The sequence below is a fragment of the Dermacentor silvarum genome, chromosome 10, assembly GCF_013339745.2.
Source record: "Dermacentor silvarum isolate Dsil-2018 chromosome 10, BIME_Dsil_1.4, whole genome shotgun sequence".
Classification (NCBI taxonomy): Eukaryota; Metazoa; Arthropoda; class Arachnida; order Ixodida; family Ixodidae; genus Dermacentor; species Dermacentor silvarum.
In genome coordinates this window covers 116,872,058-116,883,593 of record NC_051163.1, presented here as the reverse complement: position 1 = coordinate 116,883,593, position 11,536 = coordinate 116,872,058, and the positions used below count along the sequence as shown (strand labels likewise).

At 42.9% G+C, this 11,536-nt stretch overlaps 1 long non-coding RNA gene across 2 annotated transcripts; it reads right to left on the bottom strand.

The window, feature by feature from the left end:
- Positions 1 to 5,758: 5,758 nt before the first annotated feature.
- Positions 5,759 to 10,429, bottom strand: LOC125940879 (uncharacterized). 2 transcript variants are annotated; one of them, XR_007464054.1, is made up of 3 exons: positions 10,231 to 10,429; positions 8,564 to 8,605; positions 5,759 to 7,753 (listed from the first exon to the last, which is right to left on the bottom strand). It is a non-coding gene; the product is annotated as an uncharacterized LOC125940879 (long non-coding RNA). The 2 variants fall into 2 exon arrangements; XR_007464055.1 differs by lacking the exon at positions 10,231 to 10,429 and adding an exon at positions 9,231 to 9,417.
- Between the last annotated feature and the right edge of the window lie 1,107 nt (positions 10,430 to 11,536).

Sequence of the window (11,536 nt, the reverse complement as noted above, 5' to 3'; positions counted from 1 at the left end):
TGTTCATCGCAGTCAAGTTATCGAAAATGCGCAAGCCTGGTGCTTTCTCCCGAAGACGTGAGCGACTTTGCATCCACTGTTCTTTCAACATGACAGATTGGAAGCGAGCTATCACCACAGGCATTTTACCAGCACGTGGATGCAGCCGATGAAGGGAATGAAGGTCAGAATCTGATAGCTCGGGAAGCTCAAGCGTACGTGCCAGACAGTTCATCTTATCAAGAAGGTTCTCATTCTCTTCTTTTTGCATACCGTGAATCTCGATGTTTTGACGGCGGCTGTACTGCTCCAATTCGTTTAACTGAGCTTTCACTTCTTGGGTATTTGGGGAAGTTTCAGACTCTAAACGTTCAACACGCTTCCTCAAGGCCGCAATTTCAGTACCCTGACTGTCAGTCTTCTCAAGTATTTCGTCATACTTGTCAGAAAGCAATTGAATAGATGCCTCAATGTTACTGATGCCCTTGACAGCCTCAGATAAGGCATCCACTTTGGCAACAAGTGGAAGAAGTGATAGTATGTTTGCATTTAGTTGGTTCAGCTTACTTTCAAATCTTTGGCTTTCAGACAGATTCGATGACGCACCGCCCCTTTTTTCATTTGTTTGACATGTTGCACACTTCCAAGAATTTTTAAAGGAATCGCCTTTACTACGAAAGGCCGACCCAGTGATTCCAGAACATTTACCAACATGGTATGAATATTTACAAATTGTACACACAAGGGGTATTTCTTCGGGCCGTATGTCTCCATTGCACGCCAAACATTCAGTCATAGTAACAGCGGTCAATGATTAACTAGAGGCACAGCAGCAGCAGGGAACGCCAGAAGCTTAAGAGCGAGGTCGAAGGAAAATAACACCAACCTGCAACAGTGGCAAAACAAATGCGTAAGAAGCGATGCTGCGTGCCGTCCACTGCCACTGCTGTGCCCGAAAAGCGAAGAATCCAGGATCCGCCTGTCCTTTTGACGTCCCTCGTCCTCAGGTCTGTCACGTGGTAGCAGCTGAAATCGGGTCGGCGGTCCAAATTATCGCCGCGATGACGCAACAGCCAGATTGACGGCCGCACGGTGTATTTCTGCAACAGTGGCAAAACAAATGCGTAAGAAGCGATGCTGCGTGCCGTCCACTGCCACTGCTGTGCCCGAAAAGCGAAGAATCCAGGATCCGCCTGTCCTTTTGACGTCCCTCGTCCTCAGGTCTGTCACGTGGTAGCAGCTGAAATCGGGTCGGCGGTCCAAATTATCGCCGCGATGACGCAACAGCCAGATTGACGGCCGCACGGTGTATTTCTGCAACAGTGGCAAAACAAATGCGTAAGAAGCGATGCTGCGTGCCGTCCACTGCCACTGCTGTGCCCGAAAAGCGAAGAATCCAGGATCCGCCTGTCCTTTTGACGTCCCTCGTCCTCAGGTCTGTCACGTGGTAGCAGCTGAAATCGGGTCGGCGGTCCAAATTATCGCCGCGATGACTCAACAGCCAGATTGACGGCCGCACGGTGTATTTCTGCAACAGTGGCAAAACAAATGCGTAAGAAGCGATGCTGCGTGCCGTCCACTGCCACTGCCGTGCCCGAAAAGCGAAGAATCCAGGATCCGCCTGTCCTTTTGACGTCCCTCGTCCTCAGGTCTGTCACGTGGTAGCAGCTGAAATCGGGTCGGCGGTCCAAATTATCGCCGCGATGACTCAACAGCCAGATTGACGGCCGCACGGTGTATTTCTGCAACAGTGGCAAAACAAATGCGTAAGAAGCGATGCTGCGTGCCGTCCACTGCCACTGCCTGTGCCCGAAAAGCGAAGAATCCAGGATCCGCCTGTCCTTTTGACGTCCCTCGTCCTCAGGTCTGTCACGTGGTAGCAGCTGAAATCGGGTCGGCGGTCCAAATTATCGCCACGATGACGCAACAGCCAGATTGACGGCCGCACGGTGTATTTCTGCAACAGTGGCAAAACAAATGCGTAAGAAGCGATGCTGCGTGCCGTCCACTGCCACTGCTGTGCCCGAAAAGCGAAGAATCCAGGATCCGCCTGTCCTTTTGACGTCCCTCGTCCTCAGGTCTGTCACGTGGTAGCAGCTGAAATCGGGTCGGCGGTCCTAAATTATCGCCACGATGACGCAACAGCCAGATTGACGGCCGCACGGTGTATTTCTGCAACAGTGGCAAAACAAATGCGTAAGAAGCGATGCTGCGTGCCGTCCACTGCCACTGCTGTGCCCGAAAAGCGAAGAATCCAGGATCCGCCTGTCCTTTTGACGTCCCTCGTCCTCAGGTCTGTCACGTGGTAGCAGCTGAAATCGGGTCGGCGGTCCAAATTATCGCCACGATGACGCAACAGCCAGATTGACGGCCGCACTCTGTACTTCTGCAACAGTGGCAAAACAAGTGCGTAAGAAGCGATGCTGCGTGCCGTCCACTGCCACTGCTGTGCCCGAAAATCGATAAAAGGGCTCGGGAATTAAACCGGGGCTCGGGAATTAAAAAGCTTTTAGCGTAATTATGTCAATTATTCATAAGATTTTTGATTTCTCGTAGAATTAATGGTAACCTCATCGAGTAATTTAGAAAAAGTTTAGAATTGTGCTAACTGCCACGGGAATTTTTATATTAATTGGTCCAGCTAAAAAAGGCACCCTGTATTTGCCCTTGAGAGGTCGCAACTATTGTACATATGAATAGTACCAAACAACAGTCACTGCCTTGTGCCTTGCCTAAACATTTCATAGTGAGTGGTCGTGTTTAGCATGAAAGTCTGGCTGTTTGACCGAAGTAGCGTGCTATATCTATTACATTATACCCACTCTAGATAGGATCAATATAATCCCATTATTGCTTGATCTCTAATCGTGTACAGTCGACGACGTTTAGGTATTCGGGCGGTCTTAAATAATAATTTGATTTCGAATAGCGAATATTTAATTCGAGAACCGAGTCAACTAGGACAATATTCGATTCGTGGTTAACCCTTACAAAAAAATTGTTGAAATGTTGTTGAAAAGTCATTGGTCAATGTCAACAAATAGCATTGAAAGCACATTGAGGCTTTGTTGAAACATTATTGAGAAAATTGTTGACAGGTGTTGAAAATTGGCCCGCGACATTTTGTTGAAACATCATTGGGTCGTTTCAATTTGAGAAGTCATTGATGGATTGTTGAAACATGTTGAATGCCAATATTGAAAGCCCATTGAAGAACTGTTGAAGATGTGTTGAATGTCAATATTGAAAACCTGTTGAGACATTGTTGAAATACGTTGAATGCCAATATTGAAACCCCATTGACATAATGTTGGAACTGTGTTGAATGTCAATATTGAAACCCCATTGAAATATTATTGGAGCAGTATTGAACATCAATATCGAAACCCCATTGAGATATTATTGAAGCATTGTTGAACATCAATATTGAAACCCCATTGAAGTATTATTGGATGTGTTAAACGTCAATATTGCTTGATGGAGGCAAAAGGCGCTACGTATCAGAAACAAGACACAAGAGGAAGAACACAGACAACACACACGTTAAGCGCTAAACGTGTGTGTTGTCTGTGTTCTTCCTCTTGTGTCCTGTTTTTGATGCGCTACGCCTTTTGCCTCCATTAGGGTTACACCAACAAGCCCAACGTGCAATGTTAGTCAATATTGCAACACCATTTAAATATTATTGGAGCAGTGTTGAACGTCACTATTGAAATCACTTGAGAGCCCACTGAAATATGCTGTTTGGTGAGTAGTGTTGAAAACTGCACTAGACTTTCCTTTAAATACTGCTGAGCTACGTTGAGTCTCATAGCATTACCATTGATGCCATATTGATGTGATCCTTGCAGGGGCAAACTTAAATGCAGGCACTTCTGTATTGCAGACCTGGGTCACCCAGGGATCAAAACCACACTTTTAGATATAGCCTGTAATAAAACATATTATAGAGCTGCTAGCAGAACCATTATGCCAGTTTTTGAATTGGCTTAACACACAAAATCAATACTCCACGAAATCAACAGCTCAAAATTGATGTGGACAAAAAGCATTTTTTTAGATGAATTGTTTATTGAAGCCAAACATTTGTTAACTGTACAGCCATGTGTGCCTTGAGATCAAAAAATTCCTATTTCAATCTACAAACTGCCAGCAGCTTGATACAATAACGAAATTGAATACTGAGAGGTGTAAAGTTTGCGTGGCCCTAAATTAAAACATTTCTCAAAATTGAAATAAATAGAAAATAAATAATATACAAGCATTACAGTAAATAACATTTAAAATGTACTTGCTTTCTCTATTTGGTAGCCAGTAACATAATAATCATGGCACAATTTGCATGAGCCCACTGAGACTCTTATTTATTGGTTAAATGGTGTGTGCCCATTTTACTAAACGTTATCTACCTCTGAAACGACACAGTAATTACAATAAGTTGTGCCATGGCAGCAGTTTATTGTGCTGCATTGCTTGTTGCACGATCCAGTTGCGTTTTCTGCCATGATTACTAGGTTCCAGGGCAGGTCATTACATACCAAGCGATTTATTCACTTTGACTAAAGATTTATATCTGATAGACCGTGGCCATTAGTTACCTGCTGGAAGACTTAAATGGAACTGGCATGAGGAAAATTTTTTTTCATTTTTGAGTGCCGCAAAACAAGTTAGAATGAAAGAATTTGCAAGAAATCAGATTTCATGCGTACATGAAAGAAAGCACATCGCTGCCTTGCCCAAGAACTGTTGTCGCACTCTGAATTTAAGCAAACTTTTACCTCTTAATTTTTACTGTTTTGAAATAGCAAAATAAACCATTACTACAAACATATGTTAATATGTAGTTTTTCTTAAACAGAACCACTCTGACAATAGCACAGATTCCACTTTCCGGTGTATGTATGAAACCTAATTTTCTGGAAAATTTCTCACTGTGCCTACTTTTACTTTATCAAACAAACTTGAAATGGTGTGCCGTCATGGAACAGTCTTGGCATGAAATGACCCGAGATACCTATGAAATAAAATAGTCAAGAAACACTATCTTTTGTAGAAATATATTAAAAATTTACGTAAAAATGTACTAAAATACAAAGCGCAACACTTGTGCAATTAATTATTAATCACAACACAGTACTTGTGTCTGAACCATCCAACCTGGGCTTTTCAGGTGACTAGAAACATCATAATAATAAAAAAAATGTTGAGGGCTGCAAGTGCACAACACTTGAACTGTCCACAGACTTGGGCTCTTCTGGACACTTCAGGTCCCTTGCGAGAAGTGAGGCCAGAGTGTTCTTAATGTACGCCATGTCTGTCCCAGGAAACTTGTGACAGGTAAAGCCTGTAAAAAAAAGGAAAAACAGCATGAGGTTTAAGATCAATGTTCCACATGCAAAAGTGCGACATACAGTACGCCCTGTTATAATGAAACTGTTTCATTTGTTTTGTTTATTCAAAGTTTTCACGAGTTCAATTCTAGAGAATGACCAGCTTTCAAAGTGGAGTGGTGCCGGAGGACTCCACTTAGTACAATATGCAGAAGGCAAACAGGAAAAGATTACTGTGGCAGAATAACTTCATGATTATCCTTGGTGTGAAAGATGTGAACGTTGATTGCTTAGGAACAAAATAGTGGAAAAAAGACTTCATACTGTTGGTGAAAAAACTTAATGGTAGACTACTGACAACTAAAACTAGTTCTCTCAACATTCATAATGAAAATGTGCAGCACTTTATTGCACTTTTCCCTGCAGGAGTTGCTCCAAATACGGTTATGTGACCAGAATTGAGTATGGTATATCTGAATTTGTTTTACGAGCTCATATGCTACTGGAGTGAACTTCTCGCATTATGATAGCCATTCTTATGCCTCTCTACTTAAAAGAAATTACTGCTTATAACGAGGATTTACTGCAGTTGCGCGCCAACCTGGTTACACTAACACAAATAAATGCGAAGAAGAAATACGAAGAAATGCTCAGTCTTACAAGAGAAATATGCAAGTGGACTGACTCTGCTAATCCTTTGAGGGTCACTGCCATGCATGTAGAGTGGCGGAAACAAATCGTGTGGTCACGACCATAAATATGAGGCGGCGAAAGAACATATAAATAAGCATGCCTTTTAAGAATGAAGTGTCCCCAAGCATCACATTACAGATTCTGTAACCTTCTGCGACTTCTACAAAAATCCTGATTGTGCTGTTGCCCCTTGGCTTCTTACAAAACTGATCTTTCTCTTTACTCTATGGTGCCCATCACTGCAGTAGTTTGGGAGTATTCACCTAGTTTAATGTTTTGTGAGTGTCATTACATTTTAAAAATGTGATTATGCTAGTTTGCCCTGCATGCTACAATAAACATGGTGTAAAACTGTGCACACTAAGAAACCTTTGTCACTTTGTGACCTAAAAAATTATTTACCCATTTTTTTTCTCGAAACGTCACTCTGAAGAACAATCCAGAATAAAAATATAATGCTTAAATTGGGGGACGTATTTCCAGAAAATATGTGATCCTCAAAGGGTTAAACATGAACACCTACAAAGCTCATTCAATCTTTAATAAAGCTAAACCCATAGTACTTGACCACTGGTTTATAATAACGCTGAAAACAGGCAAGTGCGTCCTTGAAGTAAGAAAGCAGGAGACATTTCCAACAATTTCAGAGTGGGAGCTGTGGACATGCTTCATGTTCTGTAAGAAGCTTTATATAGTAGCTGCCAAGGGCCTATTGAGTACTGATCATTTTATGGGAACGTGAGGAAAAGTCAAATAAATACCTTTGTTTTTTCCACATCTTAGAATACAATGTGATAAATTGGATCTTAATAGGTTGAGTGCCTAGAATGAATGGACATTGCTAAACATAGCAATGTTGACAACGAAGTTGGCAACTGTTCCTATTGTTGCTTTGATCGAAACAACCCAACAATTATGCCCCGTAACTTAAGCTCCCTGTCTACTGTCTGCTACTGTCTGCCACCTAAGGCTACTGTCTGCCACCACATGGACCTCCTTCAAGACAGGAGCAACTTTAATTCAATGTGGTCTGTTGAAATAGGTGAAACCACTATGTTTTGCGTTACAGAATCTGGAGGGCCATTTTGATTGCTGAAATTTGGTGGAAGTGTTGTCCCTCGAGTTGAGCAGTAACTGCACTTGAGCATAGCTTCTCCACAATTATAACAACACTTTCAGGCTACTTAAGCACACCCTCTATACCACCAGATTGGTAGCGTGCTTCACAGATTGGTACTACAGATTGGTAGTTGCTTCATTGCAACTATTCATTGCAATGACAGTCAAGTAGTGCAACTAATGCGCAAATACACCTAACTTTGTCAGTTGGAGCCACCAATAACTTCTGGCAGTTAAGGCTGCTTTTAAAATTTAGCACTTTAGTATGGAGGCGTTAGAGACTTGAGATCAAGTGAACATTCATTCCAAATAGTAGGCTATTGTAGCACGTAGTTGCAGACACAGGCTACTTGAAAGTTATTTGTTGTGCTAATAGCAAGCTGGTAATTCCAAGTACAAAATGTGAATGCAAAAATGCAATGGGAAAAAGGATGTATGGTACTTGCCTATAACAGTGTTGACCCTGATAAGGCCAAGAGCCTGTTTTTGCCTATTGGTGGTGTTGTTTCCGAGAAGTGAGTGGCCCATGAGGTTCTTCTTTGTGAACACATGGTGAATCAAGGCCCTTGCAAACTTGCCTGGTCCACCATGGCAAGCTGTGCCAGGATCATCTGAATGAGCACTTCTCCAACCTATGTGAAACGGCACGTTTAGGTAAATATTAGTGAGGTAGTTTAAGGATTTTAAGCACATTTACACAACAGCCACACTCCAAATAAATCACAGAAATACTGCCTGCTCCAGACCTAAAATGTCAACTAATGTCACTAATAAAAACAACTAAAACTAATGTCATAGCTTGTTATGCTGTTAGGATGCCATGTGCTTCAGAAAAACAAGGATTCACCCAGTACAAAATAAAATAGTAAGTAAACCAAAGTATCGAAAACTTTAATGCAAGTAGCATTTTTAGGATACTTCACATACTTTCGGGTGTCTGTCTCTATTTTCCAGCCAATTTGTGTCACTTGGTGGTCGATGGCCTAATGGGTAGGGCTGCTATGTTGAGGGAAGTGGGTTAATAACCATCTGATGGACCTGCTTGGATCTCTGGGTATGTGACTCAGGGTATGTGCCACTCTTCAATGAACCTCTTTCATGCCATCTTGGGCAACTGCTGCTTGTGTTGGCAAGCAGCAGTAGCAGCTCAAACAGGAAGATAACTGTCGACGTTAATGCGATTACCACTACACATCAGATTCACTTGCTGTGTCCCAGACCTACTCAGCTGAATGTGTACAAAGGCAGGGTGTGCCAACTGCCCACCTCATCAAATAAATTAATCGACTCGCAAATCAAAGGCTATGCAAAATCGCAGAGGAGACACTTAATGCTACCATTTTTACTAAATCTTAAGGAGAATACCTCCCGGCAATACATTCTCATGGCAACAGTGCATTTGATCATGGTGACGCTACACGATGAATGGCCAAAGAATTCACCTTTCGCATTCCGGCTGTGGTGTCTCCAGGCTCATTTTGATTCTGAAAACAGATGTCAGTATTAAAATGTGACAGCCACGATAAGTCAAAAGCAACAATCAAAACATCTACATGGACGATTAGGCCGACATAAATGGATGGATATAAATGACTGATTGAAAACATTAAAGCATGGCTGCTCTTGCCACTGGCAGTGTGAGGTGGGCAAATAATTTATTTTTAATTTCTCTCCTAAATTTTAAAATTATTTTTGCTCATCTACTGAACTGTTGCGGCCACATCTTAAAGGTAGCTCGTTCATATAAAACCAGTGTTGTATTTTTTTACTCCCCGTCTAACTGCTGCTACTACAGTTTGCTTACTCTCTAAGTATTCCACAGAACTGCTCCACCAACAAACCATTGTTCCAAGCTTATGTCAAAGCGTCATTTAGTTCACAAGGATACGCTCCCCTTTCACTCTCTCTCCTCTTTAGTGTGTGAATTCAAAGCAAAAATAACTTCTTGACATAGCTGTCTACTTCTATGTCATAAAAAGCCTTGCTAATTTTCGACATTTGTCGATAACGCCTACATGCCACTGGAATCACAGTGGGACGACACGGCAAATATGCCCAAGCATCTCGTTCCTTTACTGATTTTCGAACTTAGTTAAATCAATCAGTTACTGAAGGGCCAAAGGCTGAAACTTCACACGATGACATTATTTTGAATGTTTCATCCCACTAAAGCAGAACATAGAATCCCACAGAATCTGCCTTTTCCGTGAATATAGAGCGCCTACGCGAAGGCGTTTGCGCGAAGCACTCGATGGCGTCGAAGGGAGATCATGGTTAAAAAAATAAAAAATGTTCACCGCGCGCGTACCGGCGGAAAACAAACCACACATGACCTGATGATTTCACAGCATTCGCTGGCATCACCCCTTTTTTATCTCACCTATCACATAGAATCACATATACGCCCTTGCAATTCTTTATTATTATCGCGCCACAGCGCGTGTCTACCGCACGGCGTGTCAGCGGACTCTGGGCACTCGATCCTGAAGCGAACAGCGCAGCAGAATACATTCTAACGGCAAAACGCCCCGCGCATATTTTCGCCGATCCCGACACGCCATGTAGTAGATGCACGTCAATGGACGGCGTTGCGCGAACGAAATATACTTGATTACAGTACAGTTCGGACTATTTCACGTCGCATTGTTTCCACCAAAACGGCAAAGCACGAGCGCTCATTAATGCTAATTTCAATCGGTGCTGGAACACCGTACCAAAAATCGTGGCGCGCACAACATGCCCTGTTTTAGCTGGCTCCACATAGCTGCCCACCAAAACGGCAGAGCACGAGCGCTCATTAATAAGGCTAATTTCAATCGGTGCAGGAACACCGTACCAAAAATCGTGGCGCGCACAACATGCCCTGTTTTAGCTGGCTCCACATAGCTGCTTTACGTCGCCACAAGCGCGCTGTGAAGTTAAATCAGGACAAAACTTCATGCTCAATATCACAAATCTAGTGCTGCACAACCAATTCTCGCAACGGAAGGATAGTACTAGTAATGAAAACGAGCACAGAGGCGCGTGGAAGACACGCACGGGCTCCGTACGCACTTTTGCTGATAGCGTCGCAATGAACGAGCAAGTGGAATTCGAAACACTCACTCACCTTCGATGTGGCTGAGTCGGAGGCGATCATGGTGATCTTCGAGGCAACGTGTAGCCCATAAAGAGCGAGCAACAAGTTGGAATATACCAAAGATGTCACAGCGAGGCAAAGGGCACAGAAAACGCAGTAAACACATCACGCAACCCGCACACATACGCCGCACGCACAAAGTTCCGGAATGCGCCAAAGAGTCAACAGCGCAAGCGCGCATTCACACAAAAACACGCATACAAATCCACGCTTTCATAGACATAAATTGCAATATTTATTAACAAATCTTGTAATATAATGGTATTTCTTAACATAACAATTTCTGCGGTTTGCAAGAGTATGAAAGTTTTCTGCTTAGCTTCCTTGAGGAACTATTTTCTTTATCGCGGTAACGCAGTGCGCCGGCCGGTCACGTACGCAGCGCGCGGGAAATAGTGCAAAATTCAAACATCGCAAATGTCGCGCCCTGTGTGCGCGCACAGTTTTCATCGTTTGGATTAAAAAGAAATATTTATTTTAATACGTGAAGCAACCGGCGCGAAATGAACTACGGACCAGCAACGTACACAATTGTCGCTTTTCGTGCTTGTTAGTTTGACATCATGACAAACGGTAGACAGTATGCCGTCCCATTGATTAAACATTTGTACCTGTGCTTCTGCGCTACGATTTGCCACCGGCAAAGTATAACAGCGTAGATTGTGCGTGGTGGCCAAGCAGTTTCCCAGCACACTGGCCAGCTCCGCGTCTGTACGTGTTACAGAATAGACCTAGGCTTTCATGTAAAATATGGACACCACGTCGCAGAGATCACCCAAACTTGTTTCATTCTATTGTGCGCTAAGGGCTAACAACTAAACGAAACGCACTCTTTAAAAAACATATTTATTTATTATGCTTACATACTACTTTTCCCACCATCTTGCCCATATTTAACATGGAGGCAATGCCGTTTTCTGACACAGACAGGGCACTAGCTGGCCACTTACAATAGAAGCCGATGGGAATCCAGGAGGGGTCCAATCATCGGTCATTGGTCACTGCTTGTTGGGACGTTTGTTTTGTGCTCCAATTTTGTGTCTATATATATAATTTTTAGAAATCGCCTGTGGCAGGTAGCATAATTCTTATCATTGAGCTGGGTTAATCGATGAGGCGGACATTAGTAGCACGAGCAGTCGAAACATAGATTGAACTAATTAACAAGAAATCACTAATTATCTTCTTATTTTATTACTTCACGACACATATTGCGATTTACGAATTGGAGCCAGTGAGCTTGTCAGGCGTATCCACTTGGAATGAATTTCCAGAA